Genomic DNA, 12658 nt, shown 5'->3' on the forward strand with positions numbered 1-12658 from the left:
TCTCTTGTCTAAGGACCACTGTTTGTGAAAATAAGTATCTACCCAAGGTCCTTAGCATATTGCGCCCTGCGTTCCCTTGTTTTGTTCAAATAATATGCTTTTCTGCGAAAGGCATGCTGATTGGCTGCCACTGTCTGTCAACACTCCAAACCAGGAAGTGTTGGCAGCCATCGTGTGCCTCGGTAGAACCAAGGCACAAGAAAGCAGTGAAACAAAGGTGCAAAACACGCAAAGGGGGCAGGGTAGAAGCACCCTGACCCCCTAGGCCTGCTCAGGGGGCCCAAAAATTGTTTTTGGTTTTTCCCCATGGTACGCTCAGGGTACGCGTACATGGCATCGCACCCAGCGCGTACTCCGCGAAATTTTCAAAAAAAATATATTTGTTTTTTTTACCTTTGGGGTCCTCCTAGGCCCCCCTGATAAGACCTAGGGGGTCAGGGGGTCTCTACCGTGCCCCCTTTTATAGTTTTCCCCTTTTGTTTTTCACCTCTTGTGTCTCGGTTCTACTGAGACACAAGATGGTGGACTCTCCGGACCGTTTGGAATATTCACAGACACCCGAGATCCAATCAGCTTTCCGCTCGCGCACTTCCGTGTCGCGCCGGGTTCGCTCCCCGGTACTCGTACCGGTAAGCGCTGGAAGCGCGCATATAGATATATATGTGTTTTTTAACCTAATTTTCGTAAAAACCAATGGAGCAATTTTTACCAAATATAGAAAAGGCACTTCTGCGTACCAGTCGCTACAATTTTGCAAAGTTTGGTGTAATTCCGTTCAGCGGTTCGGGCTGTAGCCTTGTCTATTAGTCCTATGGAAATTAACATGGGGAAAACACGTTTTGGGACCCCCCTTTTTTCTCGGCCCCCGCTTGACGAATCCCCCCAAATTTTGGAAAATTACACGCAAATTCCTCAACCGGCGCCAACGTTATTCCCAATAGAATGTTGCGGATTTCCTTTGGTAGCTAGGTCCTACCTATATATACCTACTGGCTATCGCCAGTAGGTAATATATATATATATATATATATATATATATATATATATATATATATATATATATATATGTATGTATATATACACATGCGCCCACACACACACACACATAAAAACAAAAACTGAATATGCAGATTTCTGAAACGCCTGTAAAACATATCAATTTTAATCCAATCAATTTGGACATAAAACTGCGCATTCCCCTCAATGTTTTCATTTCATTGTTTGGTGGGCCTAGCGATCGAAACACCGATGAACACCGCTGGGAAGACTCGGGTTTACATGGCAAAACCATCTATGAATTTGTATCCAATTTATGAAGAAAATGAACTGTGAAATGCATGATTTGGCTTTATTTTTTCAAAATGTTCACCTTGAAAGAAATTCCTCTGTGTGGGCAGGCCTGCTCGTTTCGCTTGCCCAGTTTTAGGTGGGTGTTTATGCCTGACCATTTTCAAAGTTAAACAAAGGTAAAGTACAGTTTGGTGATAAAGGGGGACAAAAAGAGCATGAGGTCAGCATGTAAATGAATTAGAAGCTGTAAGGTCCTTTGTTATAAAAATTCAGCTCATAATATATTTAATGTAAATGCAGTTTCTAGGAAATACGTGTTACCGATCTGTGAGTACCTAGCAGATAGCATTTTCGGTGTCCTGAGAAGCTAATACAACCTTTCTTCCTTGAAGGTATAAAGTGCTACTGATGTGGATAATAGCGATATTTATTATTTATAATCTTTGTTCAACCTAGTGGTGGCAAAGTGCCATTAAAAGGGATGTTCGTTTTCTGAAGCTCCCCAATAACAATGCTTAAAGCAGAAACCTTTTGTCCTGAATTTGAGAGACAATTTTAATTCATGCACAGTTAAACTAAAACCTTGAAGGATTGCGGGAGAAAAACGAATCAGGAAGCTGGGATGATTCAGCAAGGATAAAGTATGAACAATGCAAAGTACAATCATTTAGATTAAAGGGTTCCGTTTAAACATGGAGAGCTGCCCAAGAGGCAAGGTATCCCCCTGTCACCCAAGTCTCACCACAACAGTGCTTAATTTGGACCGGTGGTTGCCAGTGGGGACTCATTTTTGGGGACCGGGACTTATGTTTCTTCGTCAGACATTGAGGGAGAGGGGGAGGGAGTGGAGGGCGAGAGGGCCAGGTGGTGGTGGGGGGAGGACACAAGCGTAAGAAGTAGAAAGAAAAAAAAGGTAAAACAGTCACAAAGGGAACAAGCAGGAACCTGCAAGAGACAAAGGGACAGCGTGTGTCTGGCATGAATTAAAGATGCGCGCATGGATTGAAGGCGGGGCATACAGCATGCCTCCTATTAGCACCTATGGAGAGCTTTGGGCACCATAAACCCCATCCCACAACCCCACCAGCATCCGAAAGGACTTTATAAACCGTTCCCACACCTCGTTCCCTCGCTTCCTTAAAGTTACATTAGGTTCTCTTCACTTCCTGGATTTAGCATTACCTACTGCCCTCACGCTACTAATTTCTACCAGGGTGTGGTATGATTAAAGTGGTAGCCTTTGGGGATCACGGAAGAGTGCTGCCTGATGAAGTGCTGGCCCAGCACACCGTGTTGTCAGGGCCAAGCAGACAACAGGTTTTGGTTGCACCCTGCCTTGTCGGAGTGCCATGTCCAGTTTATACAAGGGTTCTAGGCCGACCAGATGTAAAACATGGCCACTAATGCTGGGCCGGAGACAAACTCTTGTCTCGTGAGACTATGCTCAACAGCCTGATAACGAAGAGTCATCGCCTGAGGCCCAAGATGTAGAAGGCATAATCTAGAGTGGACAGGAACGGAGAAGACAGGGCGAGGCTTGCCACCTTTACCTGGCGGTACTGTGGATTTAATTGGATGGTAAAATCAGGGGTGGTTTCATACAAGCATAACTGTGTCACTGTTAATGGTGGTAAGGCTTCATTTCGATGAAAACACCATTTTATGGCACATGAAAACCTAGGGTGGGCAAACTTCCCTGGGCTATGCTAAAAAACAATAAGGCCTCCTACTCAGGCACCAAATCCAAATCAAACCAAATTGTATCAAATAGTAGGTACTTAACCCATCACTTCGATTAAACTCATGCAATGAATTCTTAGGAAGAATGAGCGTGGCTATTTCCACATGCCTCTTCCGGTTCTTGTTCCAAGGCCTGAAGCGTTGGCTCCTCTCCGCCACCACCTTCCAAATATCAGGCAAGGCAGGTACTTGACTTTCAGTGAAGTTTTGGGTTAGCATTTTGGTAACGTTCCCAGATGACTCCATGCCATCAGGAACACTATGTTCTTTGCCCTGGGTTTCCTTTTAGAAAGCAATCTTTTCAGGTGTGCCAGACCAATTGGTTTAGCTCAAATGACCCAAGACTATAACTCCCACAATACAACACGTTGTTAACTGAAATCCCAGGAGGGAAATGGTGTCCTCTGTACATGTAGTCATCTGGGACCTGGGCAGAAAGGGCATTCATAGCTTTCTTTATGAACCAATGATAAGGGCTGGGTCTCAAAATGCAGACTAGCTGGTCGCCTTCCTAGGTATGTGCTCAAGAAAGATCTGTGTGATGCCAGATAATGCAAACAGTCCAGCTTACCAAAGTGGCTAAAAGAACATACATACCTGTGCATCACCATATGCATCTTAAACAGACGTTTGGCCCGTGAACTTGCCAATGGGCTATCAAATGTAGCAGTCTTTTTGTGACCTGTCTCGGGTATTTGTTATAGTTTAAAATCAATATTAGGGATATTGTTAACCACCTGGGGAGGCCCCACAGACTTCAATGATGTATTACTGTTATGTATCACAATTGTTTATAGTGTCACCATTAGACTATCGATAATAAATCCTCCATTCATCCACTTACCTGTGTCAACAGATATTCCTCAGTACTGGACCAGCCTGTAGTGTGACACAAAGGGTGGGGCCCTGGACGGCTGACTCTGTAGCTCTCCAAGTGTTGGTCCTCACCTCACATAAGTTGGTAGACAGCTAAGGGTAATTCCTGGAGGAATAAAAGGCGGTTCTTCGAAGACTAGGCAAAGACCATACACCCACACTTGGATGTTATCGCTGTCAGCTCAGTAGGCAGGATCCTGGTTTCAGGGGTGTTATTTCTCTATGTTCTTCCAGTGTGTGGCATATGAAGAAGGCAGGCTTGGTTGCTTTTGTTCTGCCCTGGGTCACAGAGACAAACAGGAAATTTTGTTAGACATCATTTTGAAGACAATATCAATTTGTTTTATTTCACTATCCAATCATAATCCCGATACTCCAGTTTCCCAGGATACAAATAGCAGAAACACAACATCGAGACTCGACAATTTCGAAAAGTCACCTCAATGCTAGAACATAATTAAAGCAGTAAATTAGCTGAAAGGGGAAAGTGATTTTTCCTAAAATTGTGAAAAAAATGCACTAAAGAAATGATGGTATGTGCTCGCTGACATGTATGCAGGGGTATAATGATGGTCTAAGGAACACCACACCTGCATACAATGAAGTGTTTAGCTAGATGGAGCATTTTTCGCGCATCACCCGAGCTGATAAACAAGGTATATAAGACCTGCCCGAGAGTCGCCTCTTATGCTACTCCCATAGTGCGGTAGGAATCTGCGTACATCTGCCAGTATTTTCTGTAATCTCCCACAAATGTTGTGTAATGCGTAATCTGCTGATGGGTTCCCTGTTTAGATCCGGGGGTCACGGTTTACATCTAGCGATCTATCCCCCGGATGCAGGCTCGCAGCCGCTCTCTGTAGGGGCACTGTGGAGGCACAATGCACTGACTGTTTGCTGCGACTGTATATTTTGTATTCCATCCGCGTTCTTTGCATCTGTGCGCATTTATAGCATCCAGAGGCAGCATGTAAAACAACTTAATGAATAAACACGCAAATACCCAGAACCGAGACTCGTATATATAATTATTGAATGTGTGTGTGTATCGGCATTGTTAAATGTGATGCAAATAGGGACACCTATTTCTGTCACCACCGTGGAAGCCCTCTCTCTTTTCACCCCACACACACCAAGATGTTAAAGACAGAGGTGGACGAGCCAACAAATGAACAAGAACATCCGAAACAGAGCCGAGCCCAGAAAATATACATCACACAACACCATGAAAATATGGCAATATCTCTTAAAAATTAAAAAAAAGATATATATATGTCTTTAATATGTAGAAGCTTTGACACTACCAGGGTACATTATGGCACTGCTCTGAGAAGCAGTTAATTAAAATTGTTAGTTTTGTGTAACCTGTAGTCTGAGCTCACATGTTTGAAAGTGCGTTAATATGATTTTAATTTAGAAAATAAGTGTTTTGGTGAAATAAAGTATTTTTCTAAAATAACTCAATGTATGGTTGAAAGCAGTGATGGATCCAGGTGTTCTGGTTTCACTTATACAAATCAGCCAGTAAGTGGCTGTCTATTTCTCTTTCCTTATGTTAAGACTTTGTTTTAATCTCTCAATGCATATTTCAGCATTTTTTTTAATGTAGTGCAAACTCGACCCAATGGTATTGGGGCGCTTGACTTGAGCACCAGTTACATCATTACCCAAGGTTATATTTATTTGCATTGTTTAGAGGGATGGGTAGAATAAATGATTTACCCAGAATGCTGTGCCTTCTTGGTTTCCCAGGTCCAAAATCAGTAGCTCTGACCGTAAGGCCACATCCTAGGTAGAGGAAGGCAGGCAGAAGCCACATGAAAGCTCGGCTCATTATGGCCTCGAGGTTCCATCTATATGCACCTCGCGCTGAGCCAGAGCCAGACTTCAGGCTCGAGCTTTCAGTGGCTCGCCCACCTCCAGTTTCAGAAGAAAGAATAAACACACCGACATCAACGCACACGGGGTCTGGTGACGTCTCAGCCCTCGAGATACAAAGGACTTAAATACGATGCAAACAGAACAAACAAGGAGGGTAACATAGGGAGCGAAAAAAAAGAACGTGAAGAAGACAATCCCGTCATTCTCGGCAACAGAGTGAAAATATCCCCACAGACATCACGATACTCACCGAGGCGGAGAGTCGTTCAGGTGCCGCGATACCGAGAGCTGAGGGTAGGACAGTTTACACAGCTGCAATCCTCCCTCCGATGCTGAGGCTTAATGAATAAACAGCTTCTGTACCCGAGGGGGCGGGGTTGTGATGTAGCTCGTGGAGGGAGGGAGGGTGCCTGAGAGGGAATGACGAAAAGAGGAGCAGTCGGCACGCCTGGCACCTCTCATCTGCAGGCACGCGCATCTGACGCCCCTTGTGCTGACATTGGTACAGCCCAAGAGATGGGCTGTTTTTTCGGCCAAAATTCGATCTTCTTCATAGACTAAATATTTTATATACTACTATATGCAGCCTTTTAGTTAATATCCGCTGTTCATTATACCATGACTCAGTAAACTTGTGATTCGGTCTGCTAGCTCAAGAAAAAAAAAACAGTGCTGCTCGGAAAATGTGATGCAAATGTCAACACACAGGCTAGAAAGCTGGCCAGTTTCTCAGGCACATTACAGACTCCGTTCCAATGTATACGCAATTGCATATAACCATTGAAGGCATTTCGCGTCATCGTTTCTGCAATTTTTCTGGAAATGAAAAAAAGAAACGTGCTAATTTCAACATGAGGTAGGGCTCGGAACCTAGTACTCTCAACATGAGGGAGAAACGACTAAGGATGTCACATGATCTCACAGCTAAACAACACGTTTTTTGTTAGAAAGGATGTAGGTAAGTCATAGTATGTGTCACAATTTATTCATCTGTAGAATTTCAAACTGATAGTTAATTCCATAACAATCTGAAGAGCTGGGCATATTAACTATGCTAATATTATTATTCATATGTATGTATGCATGTATAATTTAATATGAGTGCCAACACATATTGTTAGAAATGGGATTTCTGGTTGGCTGGGGCACGCGTCTAAGCCAGGCAGAAACCACCACTCTAGCCAGGGCAAGGAAGTAACACGCTGAAGATAACCCCTGCTCACCCCTTTGGTAGCTTGCCACGAACAGTCAGGCTTAGCCCAGAGGTGATGTGTAAAGCTTTTGCGCAACACACACACAGCAGCAACACACTAGGCACACCACAAAAACATTAGGCAATATTCACAGGATTATATACATGGCAGAGCCAATTGTGCCGCCGTCAGAACCATCACAAGCACAAGTAGTAAAAATAAAACACAACCAGTAACTACTGGTATAATAATGACCTCTGCATTATATCTAGCAACATAAAAATGCATTATGTCTGCATCACGGTAGGCATGAAAACACATTATGCACAAATCATTATAGGCATAAACACATTATGCAACCTCTGTAGGCATCACATTAGGCATAAAACACATTTACACATAACTTACAATTAGGAGGCACCTTAGGGACACTCCCCAGGTGCATACACCACCCTTCCTTAGGGCCTTGCGCCCTCCTTGCCCACATAGGTACCAAACCTGACCCCAGGCCCACTGGCCTTTCATTGGGGCTCAAATGCCCTTTGTCCAAAATGTTAGGGCTCTGAATTATAGGGCCTTCCAGGTGGCCCTCTGGCTGCCAATGCAGTAAAAACCACTGTACGCAATCTACTGGGGGTGTGGAGTGCGTCTCACCCCTTCCTCACCAAGAAAACAAAATGCCCCTGTGTTGCAGCTGCCCTCCCACAAGCGGCTCAGCTGTGCGAACACCATTGCCCCAACGTCGCAGCTGCCCGTGCTCCTGCTGTGCAGCTGAGTGCATCAAACACAGGCATCCACCATGAACTGGGAGCACCAACTGTGCTTCCTCGCTGAGCCCCACTCACCTGGACTCCTCTTTAGACTCCTCGTCGGGCAAGAAGAGATCTGCCGGTCGTCGCTCGGGGCCCTTGTGGCTCCAGTCGAGCCCTTCCTCTTGGGGCTCCTCTGGCATCTGGTGAGCCCGCGGGGCTCACCTCCACTGATAGGCACACTGAGAAAAGGCACTGACAATGTGCCTCGCAAGCTCCATCCCCACGCTCTGCTTCCTTTCCATGCCTGCTGGCGTGCGGGGCTTCCCCTTCTCCACACGGGGGAGGTCCCGCCTCCAAACAGGCTTCACCTGTTGCCTGATTTCCGCGGGAGTCAGGAAGAGCCATCACGAGGCTCCGTCTCTCCCACGCCGTGGTTGGCACATCGGAGCTCCTTGGCCCCCCACAACCAGGCAGCGGCCTGACTTCCAGTTCTTATGGTACTCCTCTCCTCCGGCGGCTTCTAGTACAAAGAAAAATGCGGGTGGGCTCCTGCTGTACCAATGAAGGCACTAGCATGCAGGGTAGGTTCCTGCCTCTCAAGGAACACCCAATACGGGGTAGTCTCCCGCTTTTAGATGCACAAATGTGAGGTGGGCTCCCACTTTCCCTCCAGCACCTAAGGGGAATCCCTACGCCAGACTTCACTCTAAATCCTCACGCAGCATAGCGCTGCACGCCACCCACTTTCCTCCCGTCCTTTGAGAAGATATAGCACTCACGAGGCGCTCAATCCACACTTTCAGGGGCACAAGGCTGGGCCCAGGCAAGCCAGCTCACAGGTCCTCCCGGCAGGGAGGCAGTCCCTCGGGCCTGTTCCTCCTGGGGCCCAGCAGGAGCAAGTCCCCAAGTAGCACAAGCACCCCACCTGGGGTCACAGCCCCAGTACTTATACTACATTATCCTTTGTTCTGCCATGGCACAGGGCTGGGGGGGATCTGGTTCCAACTGGTTCTGGGGGGTGTTGGAGCACTTTGTTTACAGGGTTCCTCTTCCTCTTTTTCAGGTGGAGGCTCGGTCATCAGACACTTCACTGGGGGGGTGGAGCCAGCATTCACCTAGGCAGGCACAGACCTATTCAGGGTCAGAGGATCACTCCTCCCACTACTCCAAATGCAGATCCCCTATTCAGCCTAGCGCTGACTCACCCTGCCCTCTCTGGAGCCACACACACCTCACCAGCCCCTGTCACTCCAAAGCCATAAATGCAATACACATCAGGCAGGCACACACATAGCACACAGAAATGCCAACTTCTAAAAGTGGCATTTCTAAAATAGTGATAATAAATCCGCGCACACCATGGCGCAGCATTTATTATTACTATTCCAACCAAACCAAACTTGACCACACTGCTCCCCTCATATCAGGAATTACAACTGAAGCACTTATAATGGAATCCCAATGCATTCTTATGGGAGGGTAGCCTCACAGCAGTGAGAAACAAAAATGGCAGTTTGTCATTACCAGGACATGCCACAGACTTAAGGTACATGTCCTACCTTTTACCTACAATGCACCCTTCCCATAGGGCTAGCTAGGGCCTACCTTAGGGATGACTGACATGCAGTAAAAGGTGGGTCAGAGACGTGGCACACACTTAGGTGTCACGTCACAGTGGCAGTAACACTGCACACACAGGCCCTGCAATGGCAGTGTTCTGAGACAGGTTTAAAAGGCTACTTGGGAGGGTGGCACAATCAGCTCTGCAAGCTCAACAGTAGCCTTTAATTTACTCACTCTGGGTATCTGAGATACCACTTTACAAGAGACTGACAGATAACTTAAATATGCCAAACAGGTGTAGACCAATCTTACCATGTTTACCACAGAAAGCACACACACTTTACACTGACAGCAGTGCTAAAATGCCCAGAGCCCTAGAACCACCAACACCATGTCAGAAAAAAGGCTAGGAGGAAGGCAAAAAGTTCAGGCATGACCCTGCAAAAAGGGTCAAGTCCAACTCACATCAATACCATGGCTACTCAGAGCGAAACCCAAAATAAATTGCAGAAATGCGGTACAAAAAAACTTCACATATCATATTTGTTATAGAAGACTAGCAAATCTAAACACTGATTACCCAAATCTATTGTGCCCAATTATTAAACCTCAGACCGATGAAAGTCTGAGTGCATCGACACCGTAAGCTATTTTACCAGAACATACAACAGTCCCACACAGACACATGCAAATGTTGTGGCTTGGGCCATCATTGATGTTATGTTTTATTATTTTTTGTAAAAATCAAAAGAGGGAGGTAGAGCTGATCGTTGGATTCATGCTCCACGGGGATAGTTACATAAACATGGTCTGATAATGACGGGCTATTTAAGGAACAAAATGGGCCCCCCAGGTTTGATTGTAAAAAACGAACCCTTCATCTTTCAGACGGATATGCAGTTCAAGAAGGAGTGGTCATTGATTTCATGGCACTGCACCAGGGACTGGCTGGTCCTAATTATAAAAACGGCAACTAGAATTACCCAAGAACTAAAGATCGAAATTGATAAAATTGAAGTCAAATTGAAAACATACATATCAACCGAGGATTTGAAAGTCAGGTTAGACGAACTGAATCAACAAATGACGGAATTCGAATTTGGCCTGAAACAAAGCAAACTCAATAAATTGGGTAAAGATAAGGATAAATTCACCCCAGAAGGAGCATACCCCTACACCAGGGCTGACTATGTAGCCCCAAACAGAAGCAATGATACCGATAATGATGGGTCAGACACCAGCTCCAATAGCTCAAATTCAAGTGGGGGCAAAGGAAACCGTCAGAATAGAGGTGGTTGGAGGCAGAGAAGACAACAGTACCCAAGACAACGAGGGTGGAGAGGATACCAACCCCAATATCCACAATACATGGGACAAGCACCTTTCCAGCCATTTCAGTTTAATCACCCACCAAATGTCCAAGGTTATCCACAATGGAATCCAGACTTCAATGGGGGTTTCTTTGGTCCGCAGCCTTTTTTAGGGTCCCGCCCTGGGAACCGTGGAAAGAACCGGAAAGGCACCAATGTAACTTGGGAAGACAACGGCCAAGAGAACTCACGACAGACCAGGAGTATGACGGGCTCCTTACCCAATCAAGCCTCAACCAGCAACCAGAGAGGGACCTAGTGGTTAATTTGACTTCAAAGCCACTAACGACTACAGAACGACAGGTACTTAACAAAGGTTTGGGATTTGTACCAACGCAAAGACCGGACATCTTTAAAATAAACGTGGAGATACAAGAGTTCATACGAAAGTTAAAACTACAGGCTTTCTTCCACGACAAACCACCGCAAGCTCCAACAACAGATACAGGTCTAAAACCTAAATCAACCTTCACACCTCCGGACTCAACAATTCCCCTCGAAGTATTAACTTTTGAAAAAGCCATCATGACAGAAGTGAACCAACTGGATAAGTCCACCACACGGACTTTTCACAACACGACCAAGGAGGAACAAACTGCCTTGAAAACGCTGTCTGATGACAAAAACCTGGTGATTAAACCAGCAGACAAAGGGGGAGCGATCGTGCTACAAACTGCGGAGGACTATGACAATGAATGCCTGAGACTCTTATCAGACAGACGTAATTACATGGTCCTACATGAAGATCCAACTGAAAACCTCAGGATACGGATCGGAGGTATAATTGAGGAAGGCGTAACACACGACTGGCTGAGTAAGAAGGAAGGGGAATTCCTCGAGCAAAAGAAGCCACGCATCCCATACTTTTACTGTATTCCTAAAATACATAAAAACATAACCAAACCACCAGGAAGACCGATTGTATCAGGTATTGGTTCCATATTGGAACCACTATCCAAGTTCGCAGATGCCTTTTTACGCCCTCTAGTACAAGCCACAAACACGTACCTGAAGGACACAAAGGCGGTCCTACAACTGTTGCAAGGGACAACCTTCGATCCACAAACACAACTTCTGATGTCCCTTGATGTGGAAAGCCTATATACCAGCCTGCCCCATGATGAAACATTGATGATCATAGAGGAAGTCCTTTTCTCGACACCTTGGAGATACCAAACGCCACGTGGGTTGGTAATGGAATGCATCTCTTTGGCCTTACAAAGGAATTTTTTCCAATACAAAACAACGCTGTACCAACAATGCCATGGGACTAGCATGGGGAGCACCTTTGCTCCGAGCCTAGCAGGCCTCTATGTACACCATCTCGAGACTAACAAGATCCTCCATGATCAAAACCCATATAGAACCAACATAAAATGCTGGAGGAGGTACATAGATGACATCCTAGTCATCTGGGAAGGTGATCAACAGTCAGCAACTAACTTTCTGGAATGGCTCAATAACCAAAACACCTTTCTGAAATTCACGAGCACAGTTTCCAATAAAACATTGGTTTTCCTTGATTTGAACATTTATGCTGAGTCGGGAATATTAAAGACCACCACTCACTTCAAACCTACGTCCCGGAATTGCCTGTTGAGATTTGACAGTTTTCACCCGAGACATCTCCGAGAAAATCTGCCATATGGACAGTTTTTACGCCTTAGGCGCAACTGCACAGATCTCTCTGAATTCAGACAACAAGCAAATGATCTGAAAAAGAAACTCAAACAACGAGAGTACCCCGAAAAAATCGTTAACAAGGCTATGAAAAGGGCAAAAAACAATAACAGAGAGGCCTTACTCGAGGAAAAAGTAAAAGAACCTACAGAAAACAAACGGCCAATCTGTGTGACAACATTTAATGCTTTGTCAAATGATGTATCTAAGATTGTAAACAAACACTGGCGCATACTAACTTGTGGCGAACTGACCTTTGAGAAACCTATGTTTGCACATCGCAGGGGACGTAATCTTAGAGACATATTGGTAC

At 45.4% G+C, this 12658-nt stretch overlaps 1 protein-coding gene across 2 annotated transcripts in view; it reads right to left on the reverse strand.

Annotated features, from left to right (window-relative positions):
* Positions 1-6169, reverse strand: part of PRNP (prion protein (Kanno blood group)) — a 93419-nt gene extending 87250 nt beyond the window's left edge. The window contains exons 1-2 of one of the 2 annotated variants that reach the window (XR_015300921.1): positions 6038-6169; positions 3875-4185 (exon numbers count right to left, since the gene is read on the reverse strand). The gene's annotated coding sequence lies outside the window, so the exon portion shown is untranslated. Of the gene's footprint in view, positions 1-3874; positions 4186-6037 lie in introns of those variants that run through there. The other variant, XM_086943518.1, reaches the window with a different exon arrangement.
* Between the last annotated feature and the right edge of the window lie 6489 nt (positions 6170-12658).

Source organism: Lissotriton vulgaris, chromosome 11, assembly GCF_964263255.1.
Source record: "Lissotriton vulgaris chromosome 11, aLisVul1.2, whole genome shotgun sequence".
NCBI lineage: Eukaryota > Metazoa > Chordata > Amphibia > Caudata > Salamandridae > Lissotriton > Lissotriton vulgaris.